We start from the raw sequence: 20,454 nt of genomic DNA on the forward strand, positions 1-20,454 counted from the left end.
TCCCACCAGCGTGATCTCCCAGTCCTGTCAACGGTGAACACCACCACCACCTTAAGATTATGATCTTATGGAGAGACCATAAGATCATAAAACAAAGGAGCTGAAGTCGGCCATTTAGCCCATCGAGTCTGCTCCGCCATTCAATGAGATCATGACTGATCTGATGTGATAATCCTCAACTCCACTTTCCCACCTTACCCCATAACCCTTGATTCCCTTACAGATTATAAATCAGTCTTTCTCAGTGTTGAAGATCCTTAACGACCTAGCCTCTACAGTCCTCTGCAGTAAAGAATTCCACAGATTCACTACCCTCTGGGAGAATAAATTCCTCCTCAACTTGGTCTTAAATGAGCGACCCCTTTACCCTGAGATTATGCCCCCTGGTTTGGGGCAGCACGGTAGCATTGTGGATAGCATAATTGCTTCACAGCTCCAGGGTCCCAGGTTCGATTCCGGCTTGGGTCACTGTCTGTGCGGAGTCTGCACATCCTCCCCGTGTGTGCGTGGGTTTCCTCCGGGTGCTCCGGTTTCCTCCCACAGTCCAAAGGTGCGCAGGTTAGGTGCATTGGCCATGATAAATTGCCCTTAGTGTCTAAAATTGCCCTTAGTGTTGGGTGGGGTTACTGGGTTATGGGGATAGGGTGGAGGTGTGGGCTTGGGTAGGGTGCTCTTTCCAAGAGCCAGTGCTGACTCGATGGGCTGAATGGCCTCCTTCTGCACTGTAAATTCTATGTAAGTCTATGGTCTTGGACTCTCCCACAAGGGGAAACGACCTCTCAGCAGCTACCCTGTCAAACCCCTTGAGAGTCCGATACGTCTCAATAAGGTCGCCTCTCATTCTTCTAAACTCCAATGAGTACAGGCCCAACCTCCTCAACCTCCCTCATAAGAAAATCCTTCCATACCCAGGATCAATCCAGCACAGCATCTCTTGACTGCCTCCATTGCCAGTATATTTCTCCTTCGATAATGAGACCAAAACTATTTGCTGTATTTCATTTGTGGTCTAACTCGTACCTTGTATGGTTTTAGGAGGACTTCCTTATTTTTATTCTCCATTCCCTTGGAAACACAAGGCCAGCATTGCATTATTCTTGTTCATTATCTGCATAGGTTGCATGCTAGCATTTTGTGATTTATGCATGAGGACACCCAAATCCATCTGTGCTGCAGCTTTCTGCAGTCTTTCTCCGTTTCAATAAGACTCAGCTCCTTTATTCATTCAACCAAACTGCATGACTTCACACTTTCCGACATTATATTCCACCCGCCAAGCTTTTGCCCATTCCCCTAACCTGTCTATATCTCTCTGTAGACTCTGTGTCATCCTCACCACTTGCTTTCCCATCCATTTTTGCGTCAGCTGCAAATTTGGCGATAGCGCGTTCAATTCCCTCGTCCAAGTCATCCAGCCACACAAAATTCCACAGACGTCAGCGGGAGCTGGAAGATTCCGCCAGCCGCCAATAGCGAGCCACCTCCCCTCCTGGGGAGGGGAGGGGTGAAAAACCCTGCCCTGCATGACTAAAAACATGGTCAAAGAGGTAGGTTTTAAAATAAATTTCGAGTACCCAATTCAGTTTTTTCCAATTAAGGGGCAATTTAGCATGGCCAATCCACCTACCCTGCACATCTTTGGGTTGTGGGGGCGAAATCCACGCAAACACGGGGACAATGCGCAAACTCCACACGGATAGTGACCCAGAGCCAGGATCGAACCTGGGAGCTCGGCGCCTTGAGGCAGGAGGGCTAACCCACTGCGCCACCGTGCTGCCCTAAAAGAAGTAGGTTTTAAGGAACATCATAAAGGACAAGGGAGGGACGGAGAGTAAGGCCACCAACTGTGAAACAAATAAAATTGGGATGAAATTGATGACAGAATTGCAGGAACGCAGAGGAGTTGAAAGTTTGCAGGGCCGAAGGAGGTTACAGCGACAGGGAAGGGTAAAGCTATTGAAAACACAAGTGAGATTTTAAAAATTGAGTGATTGCTAGGCTGTGACCTGATGTGTTGGGTATGCTGGATCTGCAAGGACTGCGTTTACCAGAGCAGTGAGAGAGACAGGCTACCAACACTTGTAGAACTCTATTTTATTGAACTATGAGCTGTTAAACATACTTGCACTGTGGGTTGACACTATGTTAGGTTGACTGGAGACCTGACGCTAACCTAACCAGACTATACTGCTACATGGTAGATGTTCGTGTTGCTGATCACGGGCTCTGGCTGTCTCAGGGGCTGCATCCTGAGAAAGCGGGAAAACTAGTGCCCTCTGGCTGTATAGTGGCCGTGTCCTGTCTGGTGATTGGCTGCTGTGTTCTGTGTGTTGATTGGTCTTTCAGTGTGTCAGTCAGTGTCTGTCTATGCACCATCATGTACTTGTGTGTATATTATGGCATGGCCCAGTGTAGATCAGCGAGCACAGAGGTGATGGGTAAATGGGACTTGGTGAGGGTTAATATATGAACCGGAGAGCTCAGGTTTTGGATACTGGAGGCCAGCCAGTAAAACATTGAAATAGTCATTTGAGATGGGATTAGTCTCAGAAACGTTTATGAATGTATCCTGTTGCAAAGTGTGTTATTTTTGTTTGTAAAGCTTAGCCTGTGGTACTCGCAGCTGAAGGGACATAACCAGACTTCAAAACCATATGGCTGTGTAAAATCCAATCCGTCTGGAGCAGCTCAGGGTGCACAGTTCTCAAGGGATTGATTCAAGTCATGCCTGGCAGATCATGTCAGGATGTTGACGCGCTGCCAGCATGTTGGTCCGTTGAGGGCAATTCTTTCAGGGTGTATTTCCGTTTTTATTGCGCAGTTCAGAGTTCAGAAGAATTCACTGAACATTCTATCACATTCTCTTTCAGTCAACTAACAAAGCACCTCAGTTACTTTTTTTTAGATGTGGCCATTAGATCTGAGATCACAGGAATTTCGGATTCTGCAGGGGGAGGTTTTCCAATACTTGCAGGTGCGGAATTTCGTTAAAAAGATTTCCCCGACTCATCTGGTGGCACCGCCCTCCTCGTTGTTGGAGGGGGTGCTGTAGGTGTTGGGCTGGAGGGGGGTGGGGGTCATCTCAGCGATCTACGGAGGGGGGGGGGGATTTTGCAGGAGAATATGCTGTCGTTGGAGGGGGTCAAGGTCAAGTGGGAGGACGGGTTTGGGATGCCGCTGAAGGAAGGGTTGTGGTATGAGGTGCTGCAGAGGGTGAATGCCTCAATCTTGTGTGCCAGGCTGGGGTTGATACAGCAAAGGTGGTTCATAGAGCACACCTGATGAAGTCAAGCATGAGCCGATTGAGAGGGTAGAGGACATCTGTAAACGGTGAGAGAGGGGTCCGGCCAGCCATGTACATAGGTTCTGGTCCTGCCCAAAGTTGGGGACATTTTGGAGGTCGTTCTTCAGCACTTTGTCGGCGATCTTGCGTCAATTTGGAGCCTGGTCCCTTGGGGCTATATTTGGGTTGTCGGAGTTGCAGACGGCAGCGGGGGCAGATGTTTTAGTTGTTGCCTCACTGATTGCTCACAGGCGGGGCCTGTTGGGAAGGGGGTCAGATTCTCTGCCCTGTGCCTGAGTATGGTTGGGGGATTTGTATTTGGAAAAGATCAAATTTGTTTTGTGGGGATTGGGGGGGGGGGGGGGGGGGGGGTGAGGGTTTTCGCACAAAATGGGATTTGTTTATGTAATATTTAAAAGAGTTGGTTACTGTCAGTTGCTAAGTGGGGGGCGGGGGCCAAAATGGGGCTTTTGTTTCAGTCTATTGGGGGGCTGGGGGTGGGATCTGGGGTCTTTGTTGTTTTTTGCTTTGTTGTGTTGCCTATTTAATATGTCAAAATGTTAAAAATCTGAATAAAAATATTTTAAAAAATGAACTTTACCAGCCCAAAACCCAAACGTCTAGTTTAGACAAGTGTATAGTTTAACAGGGATCAATGATGTGTGGGGGCATTAAATCATAAAAATGCCGCCAATATGGTTCAGCCGGTTGACGCGACTGTTCCACAGACCCTAAATCAGGTTCGGATTCTGAGTAGAGCATAACAAGTTGGAGATGCTTATCACAAGCAGGAGACCCAGCAGACAAGCCGCAGCCTAGTGATTTAAACATTCTCGGCAAAGGAAAATACGGCTGATATTATTAAAATTGATCCACGACTGAATTAACAAGATGGATGATAGCCATTGTAAACGAGCTGTGACGGCTGGAACACACAGGGAAACAGAGCTGTCATTCAGGGGGAAGTGAGGTCAATTGTTTACTCCAGATGGAAGTCAGAGTACGGTGGAAAATAATTTTGAACATGCCTGCTATTCAACTTGGGTCACATGCAAACAGTAATTGTCATAACAGTAGTGTTTAGAAAAATATTTCAACACAAAGCCAGTGTCTGCATTGATGGCAATGGTGTTTCAATAGTCTGCCTGTACTTCACAAATCTTGGGCGGATTCTCCGGTCCCCCAGCCATGGGCGAGATTCTCCGCACTCCCGACGGTGCGGAGAATAGCGTGGCTCGTAAAATTTTACGGCCACGCTGTTCCGACGCCCTCCCGCTATTCTCCCCCCCCCCACGCCCAACTCCCGACACAAATCGCTGCCGCCGTTTTTTTACGGCCGGCAGCGATTCACAGCTGATAGATGGGCCGAGTTCCCAGCCTTTTACGGCTGTTTTTACGAACGGCAAACACACCTGGTCTGGCCGTTCGTAAAAACGGCCGTAAACACTCGCATTTTATAACCATGGCACCGATTGGCACGGCAGTACCACGGCCGTGCCAAGGGTGCCATGGGCCCGCGATCGGTGCCCACCGATCGCGGGCAGCTGGCCCGATGCCCGCGCACTATTTCTCCTTCCGCCGCCCCGCAGTATCCATTCGCGGGGCGGCTGAGGGGCAACCCGGCCCGCGCGGGTTTCGCGCAAATGCGCGATGACGTCATCCGCGCATGCGCGGGTTGGAGTCTTCCAATCCGCGCATGCGCGGCTGACGTCATATGACGCGTCAGCCGGCGCTAACTCCGGCAAGCGGGCTTAACGAAATCGTTAAGCCCGTGATGCCGGAGCTTACGGCGTCGGGCTGCTAGCCCCGACCGGGGACCAGAATCGGTTCCCGGTCGGGAAGGGGGGGGCTGGCGTCAAACCCGCCCGGGTTTGACGCCAGCCTTACGATTTCTCCCCATATGGGAGAATCTCGCCCCATGTGTTTCCCGGTGGAGTACCGTTCGCTGGTGGCCGGATTCCCTCTTCCCCCTGCTTGACAATGGGATTTCCCATTGAAGCCACTCCCATGCTGCAGATGGAGGTGTGCCTCCGGCGGGAAAAGAGAATCCCAATGGCTGGAGAATTCCGCCTCTTATCCCCTTAGTAGTGACCCGAAGGAAGAACTTGTTTTGTCTTAAAAGCTTTTCCCTACATGATGCTCTCTCTGAGGCCTGCAGGTGATCAATTGCAGACTCAACAACTGCGCTGTGCTTGTGGATTTTCACGGTATATTTCGCGCGTTCGTTCATGTTTCCCGCTGGGCTGTAATCTCTGGGCTGCAGTGTACCTTTCCCCCATCCTCTCCGGAATCTATCAGTATTAATGGACAATCCAACTCTGACAACCCTCACAAGCAGCTGGTGTGGAATTCAGAAACTGTCGAAGTCCTGGCACAGCGTTGTCCACGGACGGGATTCTCTCACCCCGGGGCCGGGTCGGAGAATCACCAGGCCGGGTGCAATTCGCGAGACGCTGCCTGATGCAGGTCCGCCGATTCTCCGGTTTAGCGGCGGCACGGTCGGCACAGCGCCAGCCGGAGGCCGCTCTACGGGCCCCCCTGGCGATTCTCCGCCCGGGATGGGCCGAGTGGCCGGCAATAAAGCCCGTGTCCCGCCAGCGCTGCTCACATGTGGCCTTACCCGGCGGGACCTCGGCGTCCATCCTGCAGGGGGTGGCCTGGTGGTGGGTGGGTAGGGGGGATCCGAACCCGGGGGGGGGGGGGGGGGGGGGTCTCCACCGTAGCCTGGCTCGCGATCGGGGCCTACCAATCAGCGGGCCGGCCTCCCCTGGCGGGGGCCTCTTTTATTCCGCGCAGGCCCCTGTAGCCCTAAGTAATGCTGCGTCGGGCCCGGCACAGAGAAGGAAGCTACCGCGCATGCGCGAGTTCGCGTCGGTCACAGTGCGCATGTGCAGACCCTCGGCGCCCGTTTGACGCCGGTATCGGCAGCTGGAGCGGCGTGAGTACCATGCCGGCCCCCAGTAGGGCAGAGGCTCACTACACTTAGGGGTCCAATGACACCGTCGTAAAAACAGAGTGTCAAGACTCTGCCATCAGAAGGGAGAATCCTGCCCCACTTATCTGAACATGGGGTCAACTCGATGATGTCACTGGGTGACCAAAGTTGGAACAAATTGTTCCATTGCTCCAAATACAACCTTCTATTTTGGAATATAAATTTCTCTTTCCAGTCGCTTGGTAGCGCCGAACTTGAAAATTGCTGGAAAGAGAGACGTGTTGCTCAAGTTTTTCAGCCTGTGCTCATCTGGACAATTGCAAGAATACCAAATTTCAAACGATTCTTGGAGTATAAATTGTTATGATCATTTGAAATTTGGTATTTTGTAGTTGTCCTGATCAGTGCAAAATTAAAAACTTCTTTTCAGTTCTATTTAATTATTGATGCCACTTTTACATTGTGCTTCCTTCAAATGCAAATGATATGTATCATTTATTCAGCTGTAAACCAGTTACATGCCCAGCAAAGTAACCACAGAACCTATTAGTCCCAACATCTTGAAATATAGTGAAGGAGTTACCTCTTTCTTTAAGTGATTCACTTTCATCAAATAGATTGGCGAAGGGATGGGGGTGGAGGGGAATGTGCCAGGCATGCTCAGAAGTAAGGAAAAACACTCCATGGAATCCCTACAGAGTAGAGGGAGGCCATTCAGCCCGTCGAGTTTGCACCGACCCTCTGAAAGAACACTTTACCTAGGCCCACTCCCCCCACCCTCCGTAACCCTATGCATTGATCATGGCCACTCCACCTAACCTGCCCCTCTTTTGACACTAAGGGAGAATTTACCATGGCCAATCCACCTAACCTGTTCTCCTGCTCATCCTGGCCCACAAACAGTTCTGGAAAAGTACCAACATCTGGATCTGGCATCTCCCCATCTTCCTTCAGCTGCCACCTTTCCTGAACCCTGAGAAACCTGGACCACAGCTGTTAAACTTAAGTGGCTCCGAAATTCTGAGGCACACAGCCTCAATAACATGCTGAAATCTCCAGCGAGGGTTACTCACCTTCCCACAATGCACTGCAGTCAAACCGAGATTAGGTGTGTTCACGACGGGTTGAGGGAAAGTTTCAAGTATTTACTAATTTAACCCCTTACCCTCTTCCACCTGTTGGGCTGGGCAGGGGGGGGGGGGGGGGGATTCAACCTCCAATGAGGTGGATACCAACAGAATCATTTCTCAATCATAGTCTTCTCCAAAGTTCACAATTTAAATTTATTAATGGATTTCGCGACACATTACCAGCATTACTGCAAATTAAATATTGATAAATCCGCGAGATTCTGGTGCTCTTTAAAGCTTAAAAGAAATCACTCGCGAATGCTTTGTAATGTCGCAAAGTGAATTGCAAACTATAGCAGCTGGCATAAATATTTAATCCCTATATGTACATATCCCAGGCAGGGGGTTCATCAGCTACCTTTCTCTAGGTATGTATAAAGCAAGAGACATTGTCAGGAGGAGGAAGCACGTGTTAACTATTTGCGCTGCTCGTTCATCCAAAATGCAGGCACAGAACTTATCCAAAGCTTCAAGATCACCGAGCCACATTTTAGAGACAAAAATTGAAATGCCAAAGTTTCTGACATCAGCCCACAGCATTGAAAGTCAAGTAAAGATCTAACCGAACTCGTCTTTGTACACCAAAAATATATTTTAATCTGAAATGTCTGAAAGGTCAAGAGCCATCTGCTTTTCCTGTGCAGTTTAGTGGTGCTTCCTGCACCTGGAGTTTCTCTCCTATCGCTAATGTTCTTGGATGCTGACATTGTGAAATGAAAATCCCTTTTGAGCAACTTCCTGCTCCAACAAATACATGATGTGGAGATGCCCATGACAACAATCAATCAACACACCTTTGAAAAGCACAGCTGGACATAAAAAAAGGTCAGGGCTGGTGTAAAGTGCAAATCTTCCTGCTTTGAATGATAAGGGTACTTGGAAAAAGTATTGTTCAAATATTTCTTTAATTTCCAACCCTCTGGCATCTCAGCAGCAAGTATAAAAGCGTACATTCATAATACAAAGCTGCATTTTTTCAGATTGTAGAGAAAAAATAAATCATGGAGGAAATAGATTGTGTCAGGTTTGTAATATAAAATTGTACCAAAATATGAAGCACGAAGATGATTTTGGTTGTTGGAGGTTAATTATCTCAACCCCAGGATATCGCTGCAAGAGTTCTTCAGGGGAATGTCCTTGGCCTAACCATCTTCAGCTGCTTCATCAATGACCTTCCCTCTAGCATAAGCTCGGAAATGGGGATGTTCACTGATGATTGCACAGTGTTCTTTGTCATTTGCAACCTGTCAGGTACTTAAGCAATCCACAAAAGATCTGGAAAACATTCAGGTTGTGGGCTGATCAGTGGCAAGCAACATTGGTGCCACATAAGTGTAGAGCAATAGCCAACTTGAACAAGAGAGTGTCTAGCCACCTCCCCATAATATTCAGCACCATTGCCCTCATCGAATCACTACCATTGAAATCCTGGGGGTCACCGTTGACCAGAAACTTAACAAACCAATCATATAAATACTGTGACCATAAGAGCAGGTCAGAGGCTGGGAATTGTGCAAACAAGTAACTCACCTCCTCACTCCCAAAGCCATTTCACCACCTGCAAGGCACAATTCAGAAGTGTGATGAAATGCCCTCCACTTGCCTGGACGAATGCTACTCCAACAACACTAGGATCTTGACACCATCAAGGAGAAAGCAAACTGCTTGATTCACATCCTATTAACCATCTTAAACATTCACGCCCTCCACCAACAGCACACGATAGCTACAGTGTATGTTCTCCACAAGGTACCTCCAATTTCCCCCACTAGCCTAACTTGGAACTATATCGCGGGTGTTCCATCATCACTGGGCCAAGTCCTGGAACTCCCCACCCTCCTAACAACTCTGGGGTGTACCATCGCCACACCAATTGCAACAGTTTAAGAAGGTGGCTCGCTCGCACCTTCACCTTTCGAAGTGCCATTGGCGATGGGCAACAATTGCTGTCCTTGCCAATGGCACCCACACCCTCTGAATGGACAATGAGAAAAAGTATCTAAAAGCCCTCAATCCCTCAAACCAACTTTTGGTCTTCAAATCACATCCAGTCAAAGGAGACGAGGCCTTAGAATTGGTAAAGGAAGCAGCGGCTATGGTGACTACCATCCTTCTATCGATGGAGTAGCGGCACTTCCTGCCAACAAGAGCCTTTTTGACTATTTCTATCGCGACCACCAGAATGCCCTTTGATGATGTCCGCAAACAGCAATGGGACCAAGCAATAAAGGAGCACCGGGGCAACACTCATTGCTTTGCATTTGTTTTTTTTTATTGGGCACCCATGACTTAATGGAATTGAAGTTTGAAGCTTGTCTTATTTCTGCCACACGATAAATATTGAGATCCCTGCTTAACTACAGCGATGCGTACTGTCTGTGGAGCTGTGAGCTAAATCTACCAGATGCTTTATTGCTCTTTTGGCTAAATTTAAGCACACAGCATAAGTATCTCAGACAAACGACTAGGTTATTAATAATGGATGAGCTCCATTTCTTGCCAATAAATTGCTGCGACAGTTTGCAAAGAACAGCATCCGTTGTTACATTAGTTGAAAAAAAAGATATTTTCCTTCCTCTTCCTCTGAAAATATTTTGAGGGGAAAAAAAAAACAGTTGAAATGCTCCAGATAAAGTTCTGTTCAAATTGGCAATTCTGATTCAAATGTAGAGGCTGAAAAGTTGCAGTTTGCACTCACGATGCACTGTCCCTCCAGCAGAAAACTAACTGCGGAATGGCAATTGCCGTACTGTGGGGGAAATTAAAATCCAATGCTCCTTCACTTAAACCGCATGGGCGGGAAGAGAGCCAGGCAAAAATAACAACACTGGTTGGCATGCCAGTTACCCCCTCACCTCATTTCGTTTTTTGCATTTACGGGATGTCGCTGGTTGGGGCAGCATTTATTGCCCATCCCTAGTTACCCTTCAGAAGGTGGTGGTGAGTTGCATTCTTGAACCGCTGCAGTCCATGTGGTGTAGGTACACCCACTGTGCTGCTAGGGAGGGAGTTCCAAGATGTTGCCCCAGCAACAGGGAAGGGGCGGCGATATATTTCCAAGTCAGGGTGGGTGAGTGACTTGGAGGGGAACCTCCAGGTGGTGGGATTCCCTGGTATCAGCTGTTCTTGTCCTTCTAGACGGTACTGATCATGGGTTTGGAAGGTGTTGACTGAGGAACCTTGGTGAATAACTGCAGTGCATCTTGTAGGTGGTACACACGGCTGCCACTCTTCGTCGATGGTGGGGGACACTGAGAGTCTTTAAGACAGAGGTAGCTAGGTTCTTGATTAATCAGGGGTTATGGGGAAAAGGCAGGAGAATGGGGATGAGAAAAATATCAGTCATGTTTGAATGGCAGAGCAGGCTCGAAGGGCCGAGTGGCTCAATTCTGCTTCTTATGAATGGGTAGCAATCAATCAGACTGCTTTGTCTTGGATGGTGTTGAGCTTCTTGAGTGTTCTTGGAGCTGCACTCATCCAAGTAAGTGGAGTGTATTCCATTACACTCCTGACTTGTGCCTTGTGGTTGGTGAACAGGCTTTGGGGGGGGTCAGCAGGTGAGTTACTCGCCGTAGGATTCCGAGTCTCTGACTTGCTCTGGTAGCCACGGTATTAATGTGACTAGTCCGGTTCAGTTTCTGATCAATGGTAACCCTCAGGATGTTGATTGTAGGGGATTCAGCGATGGTAATGCCATTGAATGTCAAGAGACAGTGATTAGATCCTCTCTTGTAGGAGATGGTCATTGCTTCGCATTTATGTGACACAAAAGTAACTTGCCACTTGTCAGCCCCAAGCCTGGATATTGTCCATGTCTTGCTGCATTTGGACATGGACGGCTTCATTACCTGAGGATTCACTAATGGTGCTGAACATTGTGCAGTCATCCGCAAACATCCCCACTTCTGACCTTATTATGGAAGGGAGGTCATTGGTGAAGCAGCTGAAGATGGCTGGGCCTTGGACACTACCCTGCGGAACCTCTGCAGTGATGTCCTGGAGTTGAGATAATTGACCTCCAACCACCACAACCATCTTCCTCTGTGCGCGGTATGACTCCAATCAGTGGAGAGTTTGCCCCTTGATCCCCATTAACTCCGGTTTAGCCCAGGCTCCTTGATGCCGTACTCAGTCAAATGCTGTCTTGATGTCAAGGGCAGCCACTCTCACCTCTGGCATTCAACAATTTTGTCCATGTTTGAACCAAGGCTGTAATGAGGTCAGGAGCTGGTGGCAGCTGCTGAATTGGTTTTGAGGCCTGGCAAGGCTGCCCCACACATGAGGCAGGCAGCCAGAGCTTTGTTAGCTGCATTTGATGGAGGCCAGCTAGAATTGGGCCTGGAGATATCAACTCAGCCTCCAATTTCCCAATGCGATGGTTGGAGGGGGAGAGGACTCAATAGCAGACCAGGAGCCATCGAGGGCATGAAGGGGACAGCATTGCAGACAGGTCTACAGGCCCCCGCTGCCGGCCTGGCCCTGGCTTCAGCCAATCTTCCTGCAGAAGGATTTCTCCTTTTCCACTCTGTTGACCTGGCTAGGTTTTCTCTTTTGCAAGCAGTGGCTCAGAGGGCACCTCCATGTTGAAGTGCCTCCCAGTTACTTATCTTCCCCTGCAGCCTGCTGCTCATCTGAAGTTGGAAGGCCTCTGATTGTCCCTTCAGTATCAAGAGCCAACCCACTGCCCTTAATTGGACAGGAAACCTGCCTCCATCTAAATTAAGAGGGCGTACCGTTCAAAATCCCAAAGAGTGACTGCTTCCCTGCCTGGGTGTGTGTTCAGGATGTAGGGAAAAAATTCTACTTCCTGTTTTCCACCCCCAAAGAGGAAATTCAACCACATGATTCGATTGCAGGACCCTGCCCACGCAAACAACTTGGACGTTATCTATTGCCTTTAATGTGGCAAAATGCCCCAAGGCACGTCAGAAAAGTTTGACAACAAGCTGCTCGAGAAGTGTTAGACCCGAGGGAAGCAGCCATGCATACGCTGTAGGTTAGAGGTTTGTTATTACTTCCAATCAACCCACCACCACCACCACCACCACCACCACCACAGGAGGCAGCGAAGCGAAAGAAAATGCATCCCAAAGGCAGGAAAGGAAGAAAAGGTCACAATCAAAATCGAAGCAAAGGCCTTGGTCGGAAACCGACCACGAAACAACTAGGAAACAGAAAATGAGCTACATAAAACTATTATTTAAATATTGTAATCTTGACTTCAAATAACTTTATAGTTTTGAGAGTGAAATATCTAGTCTTTTGAAATGTGGCATTTTCATGAACCTAAACTTGCACCCAGGTCAGGGTTTTTATACTAGAGGGGCTCCGCCCCTTTTCCGGGGAAGTTCTTATTCCCCGGAAAGCACGAGAAACCTAATGGTTCCTATCCCATGACCTCCACTGGGGTTACAACTTAGTCACTCTCTGTGTGATGGACTTTACTCCATAAGCCAGAAACTGCTGTGACCAGTACCTGTTTTGACCACTAGACAAAACAGTGTTAGTTTGAAACTCCTCAATGCGATATTTCAGTGGAGGTGTTAACCCAGTTGACGTAAGTAAATTACAATTTATCTCAAATGTTAACACAGTCAAATTGTCATGGGTTCAAGTCGCAATCTGGAACTTGAGCACTTGATGTGCTGAGGGAGTGCAACATTGTTGAAGACGCTGCCTCTCAGATGAACGGTGCACCATCTGCTTGCTCAGATGGAAGGAAGAGATAACACAGCATTGAAGAAGGAGCAGATGGCTTTCCTAATGTCAAGGCCAGTATTTCTCACCACGCCCCAAACCATCAATAGCAGATTAATCGCTTATTCAGTTGCTCTTTGTGGGACTTTGGTGTGAGGAATCTGGTTGCTGCATTTGCCGACATGACAACTGTGAAAGTTATTCACCGAGTGCAAAGAACCCTGAGAACATAATTTGGCAAAAACAATGCACCTACAGAGCTTTACGTGGAATTACTAAGAAATTGTTTCACTTGAGGGGCCATGAGAGTGACTGCTCTTGACATCGAGGTAGAAATCTCAGAGTGCTTCGGTGCAAAGGAATCTGGGTGTCCTTGTGCATGATTCGCAGATAGTTCTTGGGCGGGATTCTACGGCCGGGTTTGCCCGGCTCCTGTAGATTCCCGCCCGAGGTCAATAGATTTTTCCATTGTCAGCGTCTCGCCCGTGGTGTTCTTGCGTTGGGCAGGGTGGGAGAATCCAGCCCTTGTCTCTGGCAAGGTAATGTCCTCCATATGGCTATCTAAATAAAATTGGAGATGACCCCATGCCTGTTTCCAATTTGCAGAAGCTCTTTCTGAATATCTAGATTTCAAAGCTATACCCATCGGTATTGTGTCAGTGTTAGTGGGTCACTTGATACACCAGTTTAATGCACATTCTATTAAGGCCAGTCAGGAGGGACATTGTAGCTTTCAACCATCACCAGCAGAAATCTACACAATGGCTTGTGGAAATATCCTAAGGACTGTATTAATGCCGATTTAGGTTTGCATTTATCAACAGACTATTTGAAACCGTGACAATTCCATGGGCATCTGAGCAAACTTATTTTTTCACTCCCAGATAAGATGCATGAAGGAACTAGTCAGTCAGGAGGTTAAGGATATATCCAGTACTTGTCCAGAAGAACTGCTTTAAAAATATTTATTTAACCAAAGAAAATCATTTTAACATCTGGGGAGACTGGCAAAACAACCAGTTGAAGACCTGCTTCATTAAGTCTTCTGGCCAGAGAAGACCACATTCAGGTGACATATGTGGCAACACTGGGCGCGATTCTCCATTGCCCGAATCGATATTGTAATTGGTGATCGGGCGGAGAATCGACTCCGCCTCCAAATTGGGGCCAACGCCAGTTTGACGCCGGTCAGCCATCCTTGGAAATTGCATAATCGTGTTGTACGCCATTGCAACGCCGTTGGCCCGTCATCAGCCAGCCCTCCCACAATGCTCCACCTCCGATGGGCCACATTCCTGACCGCACGGGAACACGTGTGGTCTCAGCGGTTGGGAACCCGGTGTGGCGGCTACGGGCTGTGTCCAGCACCGCCACACTCGGCCGGGATCCGCTAGCCAGAGGGGCTTCCGCGAGGGCCGGGGGGGACTGGTGGGGAGTGGCCGAGGGCTTGCCTGGAGGTGGCCGGTGGGGTCGCAGTGGCGGGTCCGGTCCGCGAACGGCCAGCCCCATGTTGCATGGCGCGTCCGCTGCAGGTGGTCAGCAGTGCACGTGCGCGGCCTGGGACCCGGCCACTCGCCGACCGTTTTCGCCACGGCAGCCGGACGTTTCACCCGGCACCGCCTCTAGCCCCTCACCAGTCCTGGAATCGGTGAGGGGTCGACGTTGGTTTTTTCATCTCAAATCTTCCGCGAATTCGCCATTCGAGCCGACACACTTAGCCGCTGAAACGGAGATTCCAGCCCACTATCTTTAGCTGTATTTTGTGTATTGAGTGGTGACCTGAGCCACTCCCTATCTCAGATGTCAATCCAACACCTCCAAGGGTATTGTAAAATTGACTATTGTCCACTGCAGGATTCGCTGCTGCTCCTATGTGTCGTGTCACACAACTGTTGACATGAATATTTGATTTTATCCATGGTGTTGAGGAGATGCACTGAACCCTGGCACAGTGAAGAGTACAAGACTGCTGCATCGCTTACTGTATGTTATTTAATTGAACTCTTCAAGTGCGAGTTGATATCCAGGCATCGGTCAAATCAACCTTTCAAGCAGTGTGCGGCCCAGAGCAGGAAGAAAATAGCGTATGTTAAAAATTGGGATAAAATGGCGATGGCTATTGGGGTCCGATAATAGTCCAGCCCAAAGTAGTCATTGTATTGGACCCCAACTTTTGAACAGATAGCAGCTGCCATTTGTGACCTTGTAAGAATCCGATGAGGCTCCACCGCTGGGAATGCAAAGTTGGAAAATAAACCCTGTGATGTTTCCTCAAAGCTGTTCATTGTCAAAAGTGAAAACAAAATAAGATCAAAGAAAAGATTTGCCCATTATTATCAGTGATTCCTCGAAGCACTAAAGTGAAGATGTTAATAACGGAGCTAATTATTTCAGCAAGTGCACTTTGGAATATAACGTGCCATTTAAATGGTCCGCTGTTAAAAGGAGATTAATGCACTGAAGAGATTTCAGAGATTAATGAAGAGATCTTTTCTGTCAATCAAATCTCTTAAGTTATGAGGAGAGACTCACAGAGGTGAACCAATGTACGTTGCAACAAAGACTAACAAAGGATACAATCCAACGGCAGGATTTTGCATTTTGAGTCAGTCCCTGATATCGGTGTCAAACGCAGGCTACAACCCAAAATTGTGTTGAGAGCTGGCACCTGACTTGGATTTTGCCGGGATTGATGAAAGAGTTGTCAGAGAGTGTGTTTACTGTCTAGTTAAGGGTTGAATGAGCAAGCGCTCGGAGATGGTGGGCCAGTAGCAGGCGGTAATGCTCAAGTTCACTAAATTGGCCCCTGGGTTGAGAGGGCTATCCAACAATGTAAATTGGGCCTATAATCTCTGGAGTTTAGAAGAATGAGGGGTGATCTCATTGAAATATACAAGGTCCAGAAGGGGCTTTCTAGGGTGGGTGTTGAGAGAATGTTTCCGCTGGGCGGGGTATCTAAAACACGGGGCCCAATTCCCCGTCGCTCAGCCGAGTGTTTCTCAGCGATGCACCATGCACTGGCGGTGGGAATCTCTACTCCTGCCCCTTGTCAATGGGCATTCTCATCCCGGGCCACCCGGGGGCGAGGGGGCGCTGCCGGCAGGGAAAGAGTATCCCAACATTCCGGCCAGACCACAGTCTCAGGAAATGAAGGAGAAATGACTTCAATCAAAGGGTTGCTAATGTTTGGGAATTCTCTACCTCAGAGCATTGTGGATGTTCCGTCCTTGAAAACAGTAAAGGCTGGTCTTTCTGGAAATGATGGAATATGGGGGGTGGGCAGGAAAGTGGAGTTGAGGCCTCCTAGATCAGCCCCGATCATATAGAATTGTGGAGCAGGTCCAATTGGCCTTATGGCCTACTCCTGCTCTTATCTCTTGTGTTCTTGCTCGGCCTTCCAGGACAGGAGGAGTTGCAGCCTGCCGTTGCAGGTAATAGAGAGAGAGAGAGGGTGCCTCCAGTCTTGACACATCCTCTCTGCAGCTTTAAAAAAATGGAAATGAGAAAATGACCACAGCCGCCAAACCACCACTGTGGAAGGGGGAATTACTACGCAGGGCAGCCTCTCATCGTTGGCCTTAATTGGTCTTTTCGTTATTTTAACAAGCTATTTGCCGCTTGAAGGCAGATAGCCATTCTGTCCCTGATTCAACATCCAGGGAAGTGGCTCAAGGGCAAAATGCTGCCGGCAACCAGCCAGTGGATAAGAGTTACCTGAAAACCCCGCCCCCAAAATAGGAAGACAGGTGGACACTATAAACATGAAGAAGATGCTTCAGGACATGAATATAATCTGAATGGTCCGTGAGCAAGACTCCCAATAAGAAGGATATGGACGGGATTCTCCGGCCTCCCAGCCGCGTGATTCTCGGCGACAGGAAGCGGAGCGCCATTCACCGGCAGCGGGATTCCCTGCTCCCGCCACTGTCAGTGGCAATTCCCACTGAAGCCACCGGGAAACCTGCTGGGCGGGTGTGCGCTGACGGAGGGATAACAGAATCACGCTGTCAACAACCGTACGGAGAACTCCAGCCTGTGGGCGGGATTCTGCTGTAATCGGCGGGGCGGGCAACTCCGGCGGGACGGAGTGGCATGAACCACTCCGGCGTCGGGCCGCCCCAAAGGTGCGGAATCCTCCGCAGCTTCAGGGGCTAGGCCCACCCCGGAGTGGTTTGCGCCCCGCCGGCTGGCCCGAGTTGGTGCATGTGCGGGAGCGCCAGCGTGTGCTGGCGTCATCCCGGCGCATGCGCGGGAGGATTGATCTCCGCATCGGCAATCGCGGAGGACCACATCGGCCGATGCGGACGAATAGAGTGCCCCTATGGCACAGGCCCACCCGCGCGGATCGGTGGGCGCGGGTCGGTGGGCCCTGATCGTGGGCCAGGCCGCCATTTGGGGCACCTCCCGGGGCCAGATCCCCTGCGCCACCCCCCCCCCCCCCCGAGAAACCCGGAGGCCGCCCGCGCCGCCAGGTCCCACTGGTGAGGGACGTACGCCAATTCACACCGGCGGGACTAGCAATTAAAGGGTGGGACTTCGGCCTATTCGGGCCGGAGAATACGGGCGGCCCCGGGGCCAATTGACCCGGCGGGGGGTCGGAGAATCCTGCCCTATATCTTCTCTACAAAGCTACACATATATGGAGCCCATGGAGCCAGAAGTAGTTAATGTCAGTTTGATCACTTGCTTTTAAAAGAGAGCAGAAGCATAAATATCCATAGACGTATGATCAATACTTCACTAAGCCAAAGAGTCACAGGCCTTCCCTGACCATTGCTATATCAACATGAAGCAGCAGCAGTCAGGGTTGGGTGATGCTTACTAAAATGTTAAATGATAGATTTTCAAACTGGTGCCTCTGGCTTCTGAGGATCAGAGGATCTTCAAGATTGTTGAATTCCATTGATTTAAAAGCATCTTATTTCAGTTGCAGTATGAAGAATATTTTCCATAACTTATAGCTCTGGTTCCCCATGGATAGGGTGTAATGGGGGTGGTGAGGAGGGACAGGGGAAGTCCCTGGTAATGTGTCACCTTCTGAAGGGAAGTCTGGAAGGAAAGCAATATTTTCTTTCTGCCCAGAAAAGTGTGAAGACAATGGTGTTAGACTTTTAATTTTTTTAAAAATAATCTTTATTGCCACCAAGTAGGCTTACATTAACACTGCAATGAAGTTACTGTGAAAATTCCTGAGTCGCCACATTCCGGCGCCTGTTCGGGTACACAAGAGGGAGAATTCAGAATGTCCAATTCACCTAACAGGCACGTCTTTCGGGACTTGTGGGAGGAAATTGAAACACCCGGAGGAAACCCACGCAGACACAGGGAGAAAGTGCAGACTCCACACACAGAGTGGGAATCGAACCTGGAACCCTGGCGCTGTGAAGCAACAGTGCTAACCACTGGGCTACCGTTCCGCCTATACCTGGACCTGCCCAGCATTGAAACGGAGAGGGACAAACTTAGTTTAATTTTAGTTTTGTTGCAAGTATATGCGTGTGGGGACAGTATGGTTGTTTAGGAAATGTTTGGTGTTGGTGAAGAGCAGGCCTGGATGGTTATTCGGTCAGCCTCCTGGCAGAAGAGCAGGGTGGGGGGACCAGAATCCTTGCCTGTCCATGTGCTAAGCACTCAAGCTGAAGGAACTGGGTTACTTGGTCAATGTTGTTGCATTAGTATCACTCACCTCGATGTGCTCTGGTAAGATAGAACAACCCTACCAGAGAAGCTCTGGGGCGGGATTCTCTGTCCCACCAGGCCCCGTTTTCCGGCATGGCGCGCTCCCGCCGGCAGCGGGATCCTCTGTTCTGACAGCCAACCAATGGGCTTTCCCATTGTTGCCATCCCATACTGTCGGGAAACCTGCAGGCGCAGGTGAGCTGCCAACGAAGCGGAGGATTCTGCCGACGGAGAATCCCGCAGCTGACATCTGAAGTGTCGGTACTGTCTGTCGAACTGGACGATAGTCATTTACTGAATCAGGCAGCAGAAGGCATTCTGGGAATTCACAACTGTTTATTGCGTTACACAATAGTTCAGTACAAATACTAGTTTCCGCTCTTCCCTTCTGGGTCCTCTCCCAGAAGCAATTCCCCTCTGGGGAAAAACCCAGAGGGAAATTGCTTCAATGAGCATCATGGGCGGGATTCTCTGGTCCTGAGGCTAAGTGTTGACGCCGTTGGAAATGCCGTCACGCTTCATGACGGCGTCAACATGCCCCCAGGAACAGCGATTCTGACCCCTACAGCGGGCTAGCACGACACTGGAGCGACCCACGCCTCTCCATCTGCTGATACCGGCATCAAATGGGCGCTGCGGGTCTGCGCATGCGCAGTGCGACCGGCGCAATTGCGCGCATCCGCGGTAGCTTCCTTGACGCGCCGGCCCCGACGCAACATGGCGTAGGGCTACATGTGCCTGCGCGGAGCAGAAGAGGTCCCCAGCCCGAGAGGCCGGCCCGCCGATCGGTAGGCTCCAATCACGGGTCAGGCCACAGTGGAGGGCTCCCCCAGGGCCGGAGCCCCCCTCCCTCACCAGTCACCCCCGGATGGATGCACGCCGAGGTTCCGCCGGGTAAGACCACACGTGGACGGCGCCGGCGGGACTCGGATTGTTTTTACGGCCGCTCGGCCCATCGGCGTTGGGCCGACCACAACGGCGCCAATGGTGCCGATTCTCCGCTCTCCGGAGAATCGGCGGGCCAGCGTCGGGGCGCCGCTGTGCAATTCGCGCCCAGCCCAGCGATTCTCCACCCGGCCTGAGCTGAGAGAATCCCGCCCTGTGGATTTATCGTATGTCCGATGTTTTTCCTGTATGGAACGATCTGCAAGGACAGTATGCAGAACATAACTTCGGTACACATGCCAATAAATCTAAATCAGATCAATTCACCCTGGTACAAGACACGGTTTATCCTTAAAGGGACCTGTATTTCTAACATTGTCACTGTCCAGTGTCATCAGGCAAAGCGGGATTGTTCTATGGAACAGCAACGTCAAAAACGTGCAGTACTCAAGGGGTTAATTGTTGCACATCAAGAAAGGAGTGTTAACAAGACACTTGAGAAGGACCAGATGGTCGGAGTGAATTGAGTAGGGAATACTGTAACTTTCAGTGTGATTGAATTTCTTTTTGACTGGCATGAAGGTATGTACATTTGAAAGTAGAGTTTCCTACACTGAAATGATCCATGCCACTCACAATCAGCTGTTGTACAATTCCAATAAATAATTCAGAACCAGAAGTCTTGGTGATATGCCCTTTAATTACAGTTGGAGCCTGTCAGTTTGCACATCCCATTGCAAATATAAAATTCTCTCACTGTTCTCACCATCCCCATTGATAAAAAACGATCAGAGCTGGAATAGGCAGGTGACTGACAAATAGTCCCCGATCTTGAAATGAAAAAA

General features: G+C 49.5%; 1 long non-coding RNA gene across 1 annotated transcript in view; it reads right to left on the reverse strand.

Annotated features, from left to right (window-relative positions):
• LOC119954383 overlaps window positions 1–20,454 on the reverse strand; it is a 92,440-nt gene that overhangs the window by 47,909 nt on the left and 24,077 nt on the right. The window lies entirely within an intron of this gene.

The sequence above is a fragment of the Scyliorhinus canicula genome, chromosome 19 (genome assembly GCF_902713615.1).
Source record: "Scyliorhinus canicula chromosome 19, sScyCan1.1, whole genome shotgun sequence".
NCBI classification, from domain to species: Eukaryota; Metazoa; Chordata; class Chondrichthyes; order Carcharhiniformes; family Scyliorhinidae; genus Scyliorhinus; species Scyliorhinus canicula.